The following is a 16,204-nucleotide window of genomic DNA, read 5'->3' on the forward strand; positions in this document are numbered from 1 at the left end:
CCTGGGCAGCTCATGAAGCGACTCACAACTCCCACTGCTTGAGCAATGTCTGGTCTCGTACACACCATAGCGTACATCAAGCTCCCCACCGCCGATGCATACGGGATTTTTGACATATTGAGCTCCTCCTCCCGTGTCTTCGGACTTTGCCCTTTTGAAAGCTTAAAATGGGCACCCAGCGGTGTGCCTGTTGGATTGCCCCACAGCGGCGCGACGTTCGCGGCGGAATCCGCATGCCGGGCCCGGTGCATCGCATACGCCGGAACAGGATCGGGTAGATTTCAAAATTTTTCTGAATCAAAACGATTCAGAACCCTTTTGAATTAAGATGGGGACTAAACTAAGATCTAATAATTAATTATGAATTGTTAAACTACTAGAAAATCAGAAATATAAAATTTCAAATGAAGATCTCATCTTCACCTTTGTGCGGGTAGAAGAACACCGCAACCGATGATCGTGGTTTGGTTCCTTGTAGCCGCACAAACGTCCGGCCTCTACAAGTATCCACACGAGGTTGCTGAAGATCAGAGATGGGGCTTCACCGGGGTGCTAGCTCCTTGCAAAAGCCTCTCTTGGATGTCGAAGAAGAAGGAAGAAGAAATCACAAGGATCCCACCTTGTGCAGCCTTCAAAAGGAAGAAGAAAACCCTTCACCTTTTTTTATTCTTTTCTCTCCCTATTTGCTGATTTAAAAATCCCAAAAATTCCTTCTTGCTGCCCCACGGCTGGGAGAAGTTCTTCTCATCAAACATGGGACGTGGGGCTCCCTTTTTATGGGGTTCAAAACCCTATGCGCCAGGAAACCTATTCCTAATAGGTTTCCTGGTGCCTTTCTTTATTGGCGGGCCCCTTGATTCTTGGAAAGAATCAAGGGGCGTTGGCTCCCAGCAAAGAAGGAGAGGGGGCCACGCCCCTCCTTGTCCTCTTGGCTGCCCCCTCTTGCCTATTTTGACCCCTCAAAATAAGGCATCAAGAGGGAGGCTCCAATAATAGGAAAAAAGCTGAATTTGGCAGGATTTTCAAGGACTCGATCTAGCCAACTTTTGACTAGGATTTGAGTCAAATTTCTTTGGGTCAGACCCAACATAATTTAACTCAATTAATCAGCAAAAGACTTAATTATAATCTAATTATAATTATTTAATTCTTCCATTTAACTCACTAACTCTTAGTGGGTTATTTTGTACATCAATCTTATTGACAATTGACATTGTGATTCCAAATCACAAATCGACAATCCTAATAATCAGAACCTCTAATGTGTGTGACCTCATAGGTTCTAATCTGACTGGTAATGAGACATATTGAGATCTCCATCTCAGTATCATTGAAAATTCCTTTCAATGGGTTGGAACGATTCCAACTCTACTCATTAGGGTTTATCGATCATCAAGATAATCCCTATGAGTCCCACCATCCACCAGTGACACCTAGCAGCATGTAGTGGCTACCCAGCAGAATAGAATGATGAACCTCTAGGTGCAGTTGTCATGTGTTACAGTCCTTCTATCGTGGATCCCTACAAGACGGAGGTCATGGATAACTCGTCAAACCCCTTCGTCTGTCATATGTCAAAATTTATTCGACTTAAGTTCGAGAGTGGAAAACTCTTTCTCCACTGTGCATACTGCCCCGGCCGAGGTCTTATGAACTCAGTCTTATAAATCACATAGGATCTCTCCTTATCTATCAAGGTCGATAGATTCCATATAGGTGCATACCCTACTCCTACAGTAAACTTACTGCAGCCAATCTACACTGCATGGACCCATATGGCTAGAGACCATGTATGTGTGCAGTCAAACTACAATAACCTCACTGTGAGTAGCCGAAGCACCGCAGGTCAAAGGACCAGTCACACTACTGCAACATCAAGCAAGTCACTGACGAGTGGATAGACATCCAAGTGACTTCTTGTCTTGGTCACGCTCAGTACCCTTGTTCTCTAACAAGCACCTGCACTATCACTTCAGTGTCCCTACACTGTGGACTCAAGTCTCGTCCATCCAGAAGGAAAGTGATCTGTGCACTGATCGGATCGATCACCGTCCTCGTGATGATCCATTGATCAAGAGCATTTAGAAACTAATCACCAATGATACATGGCTCAAATTCTCAACTCTTGAGAATATGTATCATCATCTTATTAATTTCTTGGACGATTCATAGACACATAAACAATATGAATGAAAAGATGCCTTTTATTTATTCAATAATAAATAGTCAAGTACAAAATTATGTCCCTAGAATCAACAATGTGTCAGCCAAATTGGCTTCTAGGGCATACATCTAACAATCTCCCACTTGCACTAAAGCCAATTGGTCATATATCTTAGGCCCATCTTCTCAAGGTGGGCTTCAGTCTTTTGCTGACTCAGCTACTTAGTGAACGGGTCTGCCACGTTATCCGCGGAGTCTACTCTCTGCACCTCTACATATTTCTTCTCAACATAGTCGCGTATGAGATGGAAGCGCCGCTCTATATGCTTAGACTTCTGATGAGACCTTGGCTCCTTAGCAAGGGCTATGGCGCCATTATTATCGCAGTAGAGTGTTATGGCATCTGATGTCATCACGTCCAACTCTGCAATGAATTTCTTGAACCAGAAGCCTTCCTTAGCAGCTTCAGAGGCGGCGATGTATTCGGCTTCCATAGTAGAATCAGCAATGATCGGTTGTTTAGAACTCTTCCAATTTACCGCACCACCATTGCACAAGAACACATATCCAGATGTTGACTTCCTGTCATCGACATCAGTCATGAAGTCTGAATCTGTGTACCCTTCTACTTTTAACTCTGATGATCCTCCAAAAACCAAGAATAAATCTTTAGTTCTTCTCAAGTACTTAAGAATATTCTTCACAGCTGTCCAGTGTTCTTCACCTGGATTCGACTGATATCTGCTTGTGACACTCACAGCAAGAGCTATATCAGGTCGTGTACACAGCATGGCATACATGAGGCTTCCTATTGCCGATGCATAGGGAATCTTGCTCATGCGTTGAATCTCTTCAGATGTGTTGGGGCACATCTTCTTGGACAGATGAATTCCATGCCTAAGGGGTAAGAGACCCCTCTTGGAGTTTTCCATGCTGAACCTCTTCAGCACCTCCTCTATGTACATTTTCTGTGACAGGCCAAGCATCCTTTTAGATCTATCTCTATAGACCTTTATTCCCAAAATATAGGATGCTTCCCCAAGGTCTTTCATGGAGAATTCTTTTGACAACCAGACCTTGACCGAGGTTAGCATGGGAATATCATTCCCAATCAGGAGAATGTCATCTACGTACAGTACGAGAAAAACGACAGCACTCCCACTAACCTTTTTGTAAACACACGGTTCCTCTTCGTTTTTGATGAAATCAAACGTTTTGATTGCTTCATTGAAACGAGTGTTCCAACTCCGAGATGCTTGCTTTAGTCCATAGATGGACCTTTGCAGCTTGCAGACCTTGTGATCTCCATCACTGGAAGTGAAACCCAAAGGCTGTTCCATATAGATATCTTCATCAAGATATCCATTCAGGAAAGCAGTTTTCACATCCATCTGCCAGATTTCATAATCATGAAATGCTGCAATGGCAAGTAATGTTCGGATGGATTTTAGCATGGCTACAGGTGAAAAGGTCTCCTGATAGTCAATGCCTTCGAGCTGACTATACCCTTTCGCCACAAGCCTTGCCTTATAGGTCTCTACCTCTCCATCCGAACCTATTTTCCTTTTGTAGATCCATTTGCATCCAATAGGTACAATACCTTCTGGTGGGTCTACTAAGGTCCAGACTTGGTTGGAATGCATGGAGTCTATCTCTGACTTCATAGCTTCCAGCCATTTCTCGGAATCGATATCAGATATCGCCTCGTTGTAGGTTTTGGGATCCTGTATGTGATCCCTATCTCCCACTAGGAACATTTCCTCGGTATCCTCTTCTAGTATACCTAAGTATCTATCGGGAGGATGGGAGACCCTACTAGATCTACGAGGTGGTCGAGGGACATCGTGTACTGGCTCCTTATGAATAGGTTCTATAGGATCCATGACTCGTTGCTTTTCAGAGACTTTCTCTTCAAGCTCAATTTTCCTCCCACTGCCTCTATCAAGGATAAACTGATTTTCCAAGAAGATGGCATGACGGCTCACAAACACATTGTGATCCTCTGAGACGTAAAAATTGTATCCTAATGACTCTTTAGGATATCCTATAAAACGAGCACTTATGGTCCTAGCCTCTAACTTGTCTGCCTGTAGTCTCTTGACGTGGGCCGGACATCCCCAAATCTTGAGATGACCCAGACTTGGTTTCTTACCATGCCATATCTCATACGGTGTGGTAGGAACGGATTTAGAGGAAACTCTATTCAATAAATAAATCGCTGTGAGTAAGGCATCTCCCTAAAGGAACATAGGTAAATCAGTGAAGCTCATCATGGACCTGACCATATCCAATAGGGTCCGATTCCTCCTCTCTGACACCCCGTTGAGTTGAGGTGTACCTGGAGGTGTCCATTGTGAGACTATGCCGTTTTCTTTGAGATAGTCCCGGAATTCCCCACTAAGGTATTCTCCTCCTCGATCTGATTGAAGAGCCTTAAGAGGTTTTCCAGTTTGTTTTTCTACTTCATTCTTGAACTCTTTGAACTTTTCAAAAGACTCAGACTTGTGTCTCATAAGATACACATACCCATACTGTGAATAATCATCGGTAAAGGTAATGAAGTAAGAATATCGTCCCCTGGCTAGCACATCGAATGGGCCACATACATCTGTATGTACTAGGGTAAGTATTTCAGTGGTCCTCTCCCCATGTCCTACAAAGGGCAGTCTAGCCATCTTTCCTTGAAGACAGGACTCGCAAACTGGATATGACTCGGAAGTCAATGAGCCGAGAAGCCCATCTTTATCCATTTTGTTCATTCTGTCTTCTCCAATATGGCCAAGCCTGAGGTGCCACAAATATCTTTGGTTTATCTCATCTCTGGATCTTTTGGATCCTTTGGCACTCACATCTTGCTCGGTAACATTCACAGATACATCCATATGTAAATGATAGAGACTGTCAATCATGAAACCACGTGCGACTATTTTATTTCTTAAATAAATAGAACAGCAGTCTTTGTCAAATGTAAAAATATGACCTTCCTGTGCTAGACATGAAACAGAAATCAAATTTCTGCTAGCAGCAGGTACATAATAGCAGTCTCTAAGTATTAAACTAAATCCAGACGGTAGTCGCAGATGGTAGGTGCCCACAGCCACAGCAGCAACTTTTGCCCCGTTGCCAACCCGAAGGGTTACCGCATCTTCCGCCAGCCTTCTACTTTCCTTTAGACCTTGCATGGTAGTGCACAAATGAGCACTAGAACCAGAATCTATAACCCAACTAGAAGTAGAAGAAACCGTTAGATTAGTTTCAATTATGAGCAAGTCTATACCTTCTGAAGGTGTGTCACCTTTCTTGTTCTTCAGGCTCTCGAGGTATGAAGGACAGTTTCTCTTCCAGTGGCCTTCGACATTGCAGTGGAAACATTTTCCTTTGTCGTTAGCCTTTTTCTTTTGAACTTCCTTCTTTGGCTTCTTGTCCTTCTTCTGCTTCTTAGCAGGCTTCTTTTTCTTCCAAGTAGACTTTCTCTTGGAACCAGAAGTCAACTCAGCAGCAAGGACATTGCCCCTTGAACCTTTCAAGGCTCCCTCAGCAGTTACCAACATGTTGATTAGTTCAGTCTTAGTGCATTCAATCTTATTCATGTGGTAGTTTACTATAAACTGACCAAATGAATCAGGAAGTGACTGTAGGATCAAATCCACTTGTAATTCCTTGTGCATGTCCATACCGAGCTTCTCAAGCTCCTCTAGGTCCTTGATCATGGTCAGACCGTGATCATGGACAGACTGCCCTTCGCGCATCTTCGCTTTGAAGAGCCTCTTGGACACTTCAAAACGAGCTGTGCGACTCTGCTCACCATACAACTCTTGCAGGTGTGCCAGTATGTCCCTAGCAGTCTTCATATTTTCATGCTGGCATTGGAGTTCATTAGACATGGATGCCATCATATAGCATTTTACTCTAATGTCATCATCCAACCACTTTTTATGCATCTCACGCTGAACATCAGTAGGACGTGTTGGTAGTGTGGGGATATCTGAATCGAGTATGTAGCCTATTTTCTCACAGTCCAAAACAATTTTGAGATTTCTAAGCCAGTCCTTGTAATTGGTTCCGGTTAGTCGGTTGGTCTCAAGAATACGGGTCAAAGGGTTTGAAGCCGACATTGTATCTGCAGAGAGTAAAGATTCTAGTTAGACTTTTGTACTTGATCCTAATCTGTTCTAAGGTCTTTTAGAACAAATGTAACTCCCACTATTTTCTCGAATCCCTCACACTCCCCTGGTAGGGAAACGGAAATCCCACATGACTAGGATTTCTAGTGGGTACTGCGGTCCCACCAATTTACATGCCACCTCACCTAACAGTTATTGGTGACACATAGATTGATGAATGTACAACTCTTGTACAATGCTTCTCAAGCATGTTGCAGTGTAACTTGGTCTCTAAGCCATGAAAACCTCACCTAACAGTTATTGGTCCCATTTCTTAGTTAAGTCAGACCCACCGTATAACCGTAGGAATAAAGTCGTCATTGGGTCCTCACCTAACAGTTATTGGTGCCCAACCCCACCTTTACCCTACAACATCTCATGTCTATAGAGAGGTCCAGCCCCCCGATGCAACTTGACCACTGTGTCCAGCCGAGACAAATCAACATCAGAAAGACCTTAGCAGCTCTACTACAGTGGAAGACCTATTGACTTAATATTGGTTAATCAGGTCTTAGTGTTTGCAACTTGAGCTCTTCATAAGAGGTAATCGAACAATTGGCCAGGTAAGCAGGTGGGAGGCTCCCCTTACTCAGAGAGTAAGGTCCTAATTAAGTAACCACCTTTCATGCTTTCCTAGACACCAATTAGATCAATTAATCTAATATGACTTGCTCATGTCGGTTCACTCTCGACTTGATTGAGGAGGTTTTGATTTAGGTCTCAATTGGGTTTGCTACATCACATGTAAACCTATCTACCCGACTCTCATTCACATCACATGCAAACGGTACATCACAGGCAGTTATAATCGCAGCATCAAATTAAAGCTAAACTTTAACTAGGTGATGATCATGGATTCTAATTAGGTCGTATTACAAGCACATGCACATCAATCGATCAAGTGGTCTTCAACTCTTGAATTGGTTCCAAGCCTCCTTGATTCGATCCTTGATCAACTCTTGATCCCATCGCCATCAACTGCTTAGATCACCTTTCATCTCATGTCTTTGCTTCAACTTGATCGTTGATGTACATCACATCACAGAAATACAACCAGATGTAAAATAAAAATAAAATAAATTACATCTCCTTTTAGGAGGCACGCAGGCCTCTCAAAATATAAAATAAGATGCATGCAAGCATCTACAAAATTACATGACATTACAGATCACATCGCAGGTCATTACATTCGATACCAAAAGGGTTTGAATCCTATGATCATCACCACATGCATCTCATGCATGATTTTATCTAATCTGATTTTAATTTTATTATGCAACCATCTGAGATCCAGATCATGCAATACCTTAATTTTAAACATCATAATCATATCATAATTTTAAAACTAACATCGCATGATCGATCTAACAAAATCAGCATGCTGAAAATTTTCAGCAACACAAAATTTCAGCACGCAGAATTTTTCAGCATGCATAATAATTAAAAAATCAGAACTAATTCATAATTAATTAACTATTATCTTAATTGGATCCCCAAAACCATGGCTCTGATACCACTGTTGGATTGCCCCACAGCGGCACGACGTTCGCGGCGGAATCCGCATGCCGGGCCCGATGCATCGCATACGCCGGAACAGGATCGGGTAGATTTCAAAATTTTTCTGAATCAAAATGATTCAGAACCCTTTTGAATTAAGATGGGGACTAAACTAAGATCTAATAATTAATTATGAATTGTTAAACTACTAGAAAATCAGAAATATAAAATTTCAAATGAAGATCTCATCTTCACCTTTGTGCGGGTAGAAGAACACCGCAACCGATGATCGTGGTTTGGTTCCTTGTAGCCGCACAAACGTCCGGCCTCTACAAGTATCCACACGAGGTTGCTGAAGATCAGAGATGGGGCTTCACCGGGGTGCTAGCTCCTTGCAAAAGCCTCTCTTGGATGTCGAAGAAGAAGGAAGAAGAAATCACAAGGATCCCACCTTGTGCAGCCTTCAAAAGGAAGAAGAAAACCCTTCACCTTTTTTTATTCTTTTCTCTCCCTATTTGCTGATTTAAAAATCCCAAAAATTCCTTCTTGCTGCCCCACGGCTGGGAGAAGTTCTTCTCATCAAACATGGGACGTGGGGCTCCCTTTTTATGGGGTTCAAAACCCTATGCGCCAGGAAACCTATTCCTAATAGGTTTCCTGGTGCCTTTCTTTATTGGCGGGCCCCTTGATTCTTGGAAAGAATCAAGGGGCGTTGGCTCCCAGCAAAGAAGGAGAGGGGGCCACGCCCCTCCTTGTCCTCTTGGCTGCCCCCTCTTGCCTATTTTGACCCCTCAAAATAAGGCATCAAGAGGGAGGCTCCAATAATAGGAAAAAGGCTGAATTTGGCAGGATTTTCAAGGACTCGATCTAGCCAACTTTTGACTAGGATTTGAGTCAAATTTCTTTGGGTCAGACCCAACATAATTTGACTCAATTAATCAGCAAAAGACTTAATTATAATCTAATTATAATTATTTAATTCTTCCATTTAACTCATTAACTCTTAGTGGGTTATTTTGTACATCAATCTTATTGACAATTGACATTGTGATTCCAAATCACAAATCGACAATCCTAATAATCAGAACCTCTAATGTGTGTGACCTCATAGGTTCTAATCTGACTGGTAATGAGACATATTGAGATCTCCATCTCAGTATCATTGAAAATTCCTTTCAATGGGTTGGAACGATTCCAACTCTACTCATTAGGGTTTATCGATCATCAAGATAATCCCTATGAGTCCCACCATCCACCAGTGACACCTAGCAGCATGTAGTGGCTACCCAGCAGAATAGAATGATGAACCTCTAGGTGCAGTTGTCATGTGTTACAGTCCTTCTATCGTGGATCCCTACAAGACGGAGGTCATGGATAACTCGTCAAACCCCTTCGTCTGTCATATGCCAAAATTTATTCGACTTAAGTTCGAGAGTGGAAAACTCTTTCTCCACTGTGCATACTGCCCCGGCCGAGGTCTTACGAACTCAGTCTTATAAATCACATAGGATCTCTCCTTATCTATCAAGGTCGATAGATTCCATATAGGTGCATACCCTACTCCTACAGTAAACTTACTGCAGCCAATCTACACTGCATGGACCCATATGGCTAGAGACCATGTATGTGTGCAGTCAAACTACAATAACCTCACTGTGAGTAGCCGAAGCACCGCAGGTCAAAGAACCAGTCACACTACTGCAACATCAAGCAAGTCACTGACGAGTGGATAGACATCCAAGTGACTTCTTGTCTTGGTCACGCTCAGTACCCTTGTTCTCTAACAAGCACCTGCACTATCACTTCAGTGTCCCTACACTGTGGACTCAAGTCTCGTCCATCCAGAAGGAAAGTGATCTGTGCACTGATCGGATCGATCACCGTCCTCGTGATGATCCATTGATCAAGAGCATTTAGAAACTAATCACCAATGATACATGGCTCAAATTCTCAACTCTTGAGAATATGTATCATCATCTTATTAATTTCTTGGACGATTCATAGACACATAAACAATATGAATGAAAAGATGCCTTTTATTTATTCAATAATAAATAGTCAAGTACAAAATTATGTCCCTAGAATCAACAATGTGTCAGCCAAATTGGCTTCTAGGGCATACATCTAACTGTGCCAACAGGTTTGGCACCCTCCATGCAGAATCTCCTGAGTACTCGGCTGATGTACTCCACCTGAGATAGTCTGAGGATATGTTTAGACCTATCTCTGCTGATCCGCATCCCAAAGATCTGTTTTGCTGCTCCTAGATCCTTCATTGCAAATTTTCTTGACAGCTTCAGCTTCAATTTTGCAATCTCATGCATGCTAGCTCCTGCAACTAACATGTCATCAACATACAATAGCAAGATAATGTAAGATGTACCGAAGTCCCGGAAGTAGCAACAGTGATCCTCCGACATCTCCTGTATCCTATCTCAAGCATGTAACTATCGAACTTGAGATACCATTGCCTGGGCGCCTGTTTCAAACCATATAGACTTTTCTTCAATTTGCAAACCAAGTCACCCGTGCCAGCTGCAATGTATCCCTCCGGCTGCTGCATATATATCTCCTCATCGAGATCTCCGTGGAGAAAGGCCGTCTTCACATCAAGCTGCTCTAAGTGAAGATCCTCTACTGCCACCATGCTCAGCACCGCTCGAATAGAACTCATCTTGACTACAGGAGAAAAGATCTCCGTGAAGTCGATACCTGCTCTCTGCTGAAATCCTTTTACAACCAGCCTGGCCTTGTATCGCTTCTTCCCATTTTGCTCTTCCTTTAGCCTGTAAACCCATTTGTTTGACAGTGCTTTCTTTCCCTTGGGCAGATCCACCAAATCCCACATTTGATTCTGCTCCAATGACTCCATCTCATCATCCATAGCCAACTCCCACTCCTCCCTGGTATCAACCTCCAATGCCTCCGTGAAGCATTCAGGTTCGCCATTATCTGTGAGCAGCAAATAACTAAGAGTCCCATCATACCTTTGAGGAGGCTTCCCATGAGTACTACGAGTGGACCTTCTTAGTTGTGGAGGGGGTGCCAATGCTTCAGGTTCTTGCTCTGACTGAGTCTTATGACCAGAATTTGTAGACTCCTCTTGTTGCCCAGATAGACAACCCAAGAGGGGGGGTGAATTGGGTTTTAAAAGAATTTATCTATTTAAAACTTTTGTGGATAACTAATTAATGCTTTTGCGAGATGATTAATTAGTTTCTATGTGCGGTGAATGAAATGCGAGAGATAGAGAGAGACAAACAATCACAAACACAATGTTTTATAGTGGTTCGGAGCTAACCCTTGCTCCTACGTCCACTCCCCAAGTCTCACTTGGGAATTCACTATAACCCCTTGGATTACAGCCGGTTGTTTTCCAAGCTCACAACCAAACTTGTTGTTTTACGAGCTCACAACGAACTCGGTCGGTTTTTCCAGGCTCACCGACTAGAACCAACCTGATTGTTTTTCCGGAATCACAATCGAACCCTTACACGTTGGTTTTACACTCGGCTCACCAACCAACCTCAATACCCTTGATTCAATCCCCCGATTGAACCAAGCAAAGACAAGATGGAAGTAAAAAGGAGTAACAGAAAAACAGAGCTTCTCAAAAGCAGATAAATAACAATATAAACAAAAGAGAAGTTAGAAGCCCTCAAACACGTTTGAGTTGGAGTAGAGTAGGGCTTCTTGAACTTCGGGTCTCCTCTTGAATGTCTGGTCGACTTAAATGCAGGAGGAGATCTCTTTTAATGTTGGAAAGAAGTAGGTGGATGCAGTTAATGTTGCTCTTCCCTCTTTTCCGTTGAAAACCAGGTTGCAGAGATTGAAAGCTTGATTACTTTGAGTGGAATAGTTGTTCTCTACCTTGCTACAGTCTTCTGTGGCTATTTAAGCCATCCCCCACGGAAACTAGCCGTTAGAGACCTTTTTCTGCCCGTTCTGCACACTCTGCACAGCCTGACAATATATCCGTTGGTGGGTTGGAGTCGACTCGCGCGATCAGGAGTCGACTCGGCTGTAGCGGGAGTCGACTCATGCTTTTCTGGAGTCGACTCGGCAACTGTTCCGGATTTGAATTAAAGTCGCCCCTTCGACTGGGAGTCGACTCGACTTGACCCGGAGTCGACTCGACTTGACCCGGAGTCGACTCGCCAACTTCTGGAGCTGACTCGGCATTTTCGGAGTCAGCTCATCCCATGGAGTCCGTGGATCTATTTTTGAACTTGGTCCACTCGAGTCGACTCGACAATCCTGGGAGTCGACTCGGCGCTCAGAGCCCGAACTCTCGATCTACTGTCTTTTGGCTCGTCCAGTCTTGGAGTCGACTCGAGCTGTTCCGGAGTCGACTCGGCTCTCAGTTTCCGAAACTTAGTCTTCTGTGTTCTTTGGGGTCGCGGTGTCTCGGAGTCGACTCGTGCAATGCGGGAGTCGACTCGAATCTCAGAGTCCAAAAAACGCTCTCTGACTTTTGCCTTGTGAACTGCTGAGAGTCGACTCTCACTATCTTTGGAGTCGACCTGCCAACCATCGGAGTCGACTCGCGTTCCACAGGAGTCGACTCGAATCTCAGGGTCGAAAAACGCTCTCTGACTTTTCTGCCTGTAACTCCTTGGAGTCGACTCATACTTCTCCGGAGTCGACTCGGTGAACATCGGAGTCGACTCGCGCACTTCAGGAGTCGACTCGTTGACAGGTTTTGAGTTGATGCTTTCTGTTTGTCTGTCTGTTTTCAGTTGGAGTCGACTCGTAATGGTCGGGAGTCGACTCGAGCCAGTGCCAGTGATTCTGATACGCTTGGAGTCGACTCGTAATATCTCGGAGTCGACTCGAGTCTCAGATTTTGGTTCAAACTGACTTCTTAACTTATCCAAAATATCTTGAACCAAATCTAGAGACACTTAGACAAGATTTTCACTGAAACACTCAATTGAATTCATTAGTAAAATATAAGATATACTCAAATGCTTTGAGTTCATCAAAATCAAATAGGGTTTCAATCAATCACTCCACAATCTCCCCCTTTTTGATGATGACAAAACTTTGAGTATATGTAAAGTGAATTGCTCAATAAACAAGGAAATAAAATCTATAAATGAATTCAAATGTCTGGTAATTTAATATATCCAAGCTTGAAAGGTGTGAAACAATAAATTTTGGAGTTAAAGCTCCCCCTTTCATTTGGAATTATATAAGCCTTCATATCATGCAATCAATTGTTTGGCTTATATATATTTAATGATTTGGCTTTCTTAAAAATTCAGATTCTCCCCCTCAACATATGCATTCTACTATGTTTTGATTCTCTGAATTTCCTTTTAGTATATAGAAGTTTTTGAATTTTAAATTTTGGTATTTAGAGGGAAAATCTGTCAATTTGTTCTTGAGTTGGATTCAGCTAATCTCCGAATATCCCTTGAATAGATTCTGGAGATTACTCCATTAGGAGCCCCAAAAGAGAGATAATGAGCCTCGAGGTACCAAATCCACTAAGAACAAATTTTGTTTTAATTTTTGATTCTCATATTGATTTCTTTTATGTTGATTCCATTTACATATCTATTCAATATTTCTCCCCCTTTTTGTCATCGTAGCAAAAAGGAGGTAAGCAGAACACACAATTAATCATAGATCAAATTGCACAGAAATGAAAATAAGATGTCTACTCATTGTATTGATGTGTATGTGAATACATTTGAGAATACAATAAGTAAAGCAAAATAGTACATGTCAAAATAAAACACAAAAGCAGCTACGGTCTCCTCGAGGATGTAGCTCCTCCTCTCGAGGATGTGGCTCCCCGAGGCATGCGCTCAACCAATGCTTGGACCGCATTGGTGACGTTCTCGAGCTGTCGGATAACGGCTTGGATGGCCCTGCTCTGTGTCGTATCGAGCTCGAGGACCGACTTCTGCAGTGCGTCCAGCTTGTCGATGAGCACATTTGACAAGCGCTCGGCCCCCTGGGTAGTGGTGCTCATGTCCTTCCGGATGTCATCGCGCATCTTCCGAGTGATGCCCGTGACCTCACTCATACTGGAGAACTGAGCCTGAATCAAACTCCTCACGTTGTAGATCTCTTCCCGTACATGGGCCGTCATGTCAGTCACGGCTGTCAAGGAAGGGACCAACTCAGAAGATGTGGGTGCAGGAGTGGGAGCTGGCACTGAACCTCGGAGCTCCCGAAGTAGCTCATCTCGCAGGTCTCTAACAATCTCCTGCCGCAACTCCAGGAGCTGCTCAGGAGCGATCCGGACCTCCATAGGTGGTGGAGCCGAGGAGGAAGGTCCGGCTGAGGTGGTAGGAGCAGAAGTGGAGGGAAAGTCAGGATAGTCAGAATCTGGCTCAGGGCTAGGAGAGTGTCTGGAGGTATGTGTGGAGGTGGATGACTTCCTAACCCATGTTCCCTCTACCTTCCGAAACCCCATCCTGTGTAGGGTCCCCGGACGCATGCGATCTGTCCATCGCAATGCGCGAGAGGGTTCCCCCTCAGGAATAGGAATCTCGTACTCCCTAAACAAAAGAGTGAACAACATACCGTAGGGAAGGGTGAGCCTAGGTCTATCAAGTGGCTCACATAGATACCTATAAATGAGTTTGGAGAAGTTGATTGGGGTGTCCTGAAGAATATAAAACATAAGGGCGAGGTCCCCCTCAGAAACAAAATCGAAGCAGCCAGTCTTCGGGAAAATGGACCTAGACAAAATACTCAGGAGGATCCGCACCTCAACAGGAAGTAAGCTAGCGGATACCTCGTCTAAAGGGGACTGAGGAGGATAACCTAGAATGGCCGTAAGGGCCTCAGTCCTATCCTCGGGGTGTGTGGGAGCCACCCCTACTTGTGGAAGGTGGAGGATGTGGGCAATAAGATCCTCCATAACAAACAGAGGGACACCGGCTACCGTGCCCTCGATACCCCCATCTCTCCGATGGACGGTACCGTAAAACTCTCTAACTAATCCAGGGTAAGTGGGGAGATCTAATGTAAGGAAATACTCTAAGCCCTGGACACGCAATCTCTCACCTATGGTGAAGCCCTCCCGGGAGAGATAGTCGAAATCGACGTATCTCCCGGTGGAGACCGCCTTCCCGGCGCACGGCCTCGCGGGAACCGCCCTCGGCGGGGAACGAGCCGGAGGTTGTGACCTCGCGGGATCGTGCCGAGCCTTGGAGCGCCTCTCGGGACCGGCCTCGGGTTGGGGCCTCTTTCGGACGACGGCTTTACGAGGCATAGTGACCTAGAATGGGAGGAAAAGCCCTAATGGACGGTGAAAAGTCGACGGAAAAAGCTTGGGGACGACCGGGGGCGACCTAGGAGTCGGCTCTAGGGCTTGTGAACAGTGGCGGCGGAGAATAGAAATGTTTTGAAAATGATGGAGCTAGGGTTAAAAAGTCGGATCTCGACTGCGAGTCGACTCCTCTGAGTCGCGAGTCGACTCGACCTCGAGTCGACTCCAAAGTATGCACGAGTCGACTCTCCTTATGCGCCTATTGACCCCGACTCTCCTTATGCGCGAGTCGACTCCCGACTGTATGCGAGTCGACTCCACCTCTGCTGCCATCGACCTCGAGTCGACTCCCGACTAAGCGCGAGTCGACTCCCCCTTACGAGCCGACTCTGAAACTTACTCGAGTCGTCTCGAACTTTGGCACGCACCTAAAAATCATGCTATGTTCGTGCCGAATGAGGAAAAATCACTAAATTATGATCTGATTTGATGATCATTGAAAAGAAACTCTATTTTAACCACAATCTAATCATCAAAATCAATGAATCTAGTGGAAACTACCACTAGGATGGATCAATCACTCCTAATCCCCTCCTAAGCACACTAAATCTCTCTTCACTTAGGGGTTTTGTAAAAATGGCAGCTAATTGATCATCAGTACAAACAAATTGGAGTGTCACATTACCATTCAGTACATGATCTCTTATGAAGTGATGTCTTATCTCAATATGTTTAGTTCTTGAATGCTGAATTTGATTTTTAGTTAGATTAATGGCACTTGTATTATCACAATTAATGGGTATTTTATCTTGTTTAATGCCATAATCTTCTAATTGTTGTTTGATCCATAAGATTTGAGCACAACAACTCCCGGCTGCAACATATTCAGCTTCAGCAGTAGATAATGCAACCGAGTTTTGTTTCTTGCTAAACCATGATATTAAGTTTTCTCCTAGGAATTTACATGACCCGCTGGTGCTTTTTCTATCAAGTTTACATCCAGCAAAGTCTGAATCTGTATAACCTATTAAGTTCAGGCTAGATTCTTTAGAATACCATAACCCTATATTCTTTGTTCCTATTAGGTATTTAAAGATTCTCTTTACTGCAATTAGATGTGATTCCTTAGGATTAGCCTGATATCTAGCAC

Source organism: Phoenix dactylifera, chromosome 3 (genome assembly GCF_051530095.1).
Source record: "Phoenix dactylifera cultivar Ajwa chromosome 3, Ajwa_hap1_PhDact_Kaust_v1.1, whole genome shotgun sequence".
NCBI classification, from domain to species: Eukaryota; Viridiplantae; Streptophyta; class Magnoliopsida; order Arecales; family Arecaceae; genus Phoenix; species Phoenix dactylifera.